This window comes from Kogia breviceps, chromosome 4 (genome assembly GCF_026419965.1).
Source record: "Kogia breviceps isolate mKogBre1 chromosome 4, mKogBre1 haplotype 1, whole genome shotgun sequence".
Taxonomy (NCBI): Eukaryota; Metazoa; Chordata; class Mammalia; order Artiodactyla; family Physeteridae; genus Kogia; species Kogia breviceps.
In genome coordinates, this window is record NC_081313.1 from 19,216,225 (window position 1) to 19,219,168 (window position 2,944).

Consider the following 2,944-nt stretch of genomic DNA (forward strand, 5'->3'; position numbering starts at 1 on the left):
AAAGTCAGTTTGGGAAGCTTGTCTAAAATTATAAATGATACCTCTATAAAGTATTTTGAGGATGCATTCAGCACACCGACATGGAGACTACTGCTGTCAGTAAAAGTGTTCAAACTCATGAATGACTCCCTGTTTTTTTATGTTTATGTTTTAATTGTGAACAGTAATAGCCCACAGTAGGTATAATGCTTTTCTGGGCATACTAAGACATGAAGTGGTTTTTTTTTTTTTTAATTTATTTATTTCATTTTTAAAATTTATTTATTTTTGGCTGTATTGGGTCTTTGTTGCTGAGCGTGGGCTTTCTTTAGTTGCAGCGAGCGGGGGCTACTCTTCGTTGCGGTGCGTGGGCTTCTCATTGCGGTGGCTTCTCTTATTGAGGAGCACGGGCTCGAGGTGCGCGGGGCGTCAGCAGTTGTGGCGCAGGGCTTAGCTGCTTCGTGGCATGTGGGATCTTCCCGGACCAGGGCTCAAACCCGTGTCCCCTGCATTGGCAGGTGGATTCTTAACCACTGCACCACCAGGGAAGCCCATGAAGTGGTTTTGATTCACATAGGTTGTCCTTATGGTTAATAATGTTGGCAAAATTAGAGCTCAAAGTTTTGAAATGGGATAGCTGAAAGACAAATAATGGCAGAGAAGAATGTTGAAGACACACTGATGTCCAAGGATTGTTTGCTTTTGGTGTGCCTCTTTGTGTCTGAGTTTCAGAGGTGGTGGTGTTTGCGTGGGTACCTGCTTGGAGTTTGTATCTAAAGAGAGAAACATGCCTGTGGGTTTTAAGTGGAAGATTTTAAGAATTTAAAAGAATTCCAAGTGTCTGCTTTTCTTAGAATGCCTCTGTCGACATGAAAGAAATATACTGGTAGGTATTTTTTCAGCAAAGATGGGTTTATCTGGGATCAGCAGAGAATTGTAATTCAGGGACTTCAACTGTGGTGAGCCATGTGTCAGTTCCCACACGGCAAGGGAAAGAAAACATTTTTTTATAGAGAGGAAAAGGAAGTTGGGAGGACCATAATAAATAGGGTCCATGGTTTTTCACTGGCTCAGCTGTTGCCAGGAATTTCTTCTTTCTCTTGGGCTCTGCTATCATCAGGCATGAGCACTCTCCCTTCTCTCCCACTTCTGTTTAATTGAGGTTTCTGTTTCTTACTCTTTTACTTCTCTTTATAACAGCTGCAGCACTGGGGTAAAGGTCTAGGAGCTAGGCTCCTAAACATTTGCTGACTTGCTTATTTTTATTGTTTCATAAAAGATTTTTCAAGGAAAAATATAATAGGTTTATTTTTCTCAATACTAAATAGAAATAGAAGGCACAGTTTAAATAATAATTATATTTGGACATCTTTCTAAATGTCATTTCCTTACCTGAAAAGTGTGAAAAACTATCTTCTAGCTAAAAGTTCCAGAGTCAAAGTGTTTATCCTAGTTCAACTGAATGTAAATGTAAGATATATCTAATTATTCTTACTTTATTAGAAGGTGATTTATCTTTCTGTATTTGAATCTTCGTTTATATCTTTCACATTGTAGGGGAGGAAGAATAATTTTCCTTCTAACCCTTTCTTGGCTGAGACGTGCTTTGTTATAAAAGACAGCTTAACAGGAGGAAAACAAACCGAAGTTTAATAACACATATACCTCCTGTAAAAATGGGAGAGACCCATGAAAACACAGTAACTCTTGGATTTGTCCCAATAAGATGGTAGGGAGTGAGGCAGCCAGTTGTGGGGAGCTATTGGGAAAAACACAATAAATAAAGGTAAGGTTGTTATACAGATTTAGGTCTTTCCCTTCTCCCAGGGTTTCTAGAGATTTAGTCACCCTTCTCTTTCTGGCACAGAGAGGGAGACACCCATACAAATGGAGATTTTTCTTACAAAATGTAAATGTCTCTTTCAAAAGGTAACTTATTCTTGGCTTTCAGAGCTTTCCCTAAGGCTACTGTTCCTTAAAAATAATCAGCCTAAAATAATCTTTATGCCAAAGAGACACATTAAGGACCTTAAAGAGGGCAAACACTTTTCTGATTTTGAAAAAATGAAGTCTATCAAATCTTTGGCTCTTTCCAACTAGAAGTATCAAGTCACCCTTTAACTAATCAACCAGAATATTATACAATATACTTAATATAAATACATATATATTATAAATAAAATATAGGCAATAAGACTTATAAAATAACCTTATTTCCCTAGTTTTAGAACATTCTCAGGGCAGGGGCACATTACCTTTTTGGTTTCTCTGAAATGTATCTTAGTTGGAAACATTTATAAAGCACAACTTGAAAGACTATCCACATAAATCCTGATACTACCAAGCAATCTGTATCAATATAAACTCATTTCTTCAGTAAGAATTGGATGTTTTTGGAATAAGTGTACAACTATATGGATATATAATAAATGCAGTGGTTTTCTTACTAATTATTTGGCATGGCATAGCATGTTTCTAAAATATTTTAAATGAATGGCATAATATACATATAGCTGTTCTGGAATTTTTGTGTTTATAAATCTAATCCTTTGACAACGGATGAATGGACCTAGTTATAATTGTTTGAGAGTAAATGTCACTTCCATCTACTATTTACTTCATATGCACCAAGAAGTGACATTCCTTTTATATAGTAGGTAGTCAATAAATTCTAAGTGTCTGAATTATACCTGTCGAACAATAATTAGTATTGATGCTACAAAGAACAAAGAGCGTTATTTGGAGTCTTAAGAATTACAATTAGGAATCACAGGAACTGCAATTCAGGAGACACAGGTTCCCATAAAACCAAGTGTTCTGTGGGGTTAAAAGTTCAGATTCCTTCCCGGCTGAGAGGTGCATAAGTCCCACTTCCTCAGTTGCCTCCGGCTCCATTTTAGAAAGCTCTCTTAGCAATACTGACTACATTTTGATTTTCTTTTCACATACCAAAATCCTCTTAAAG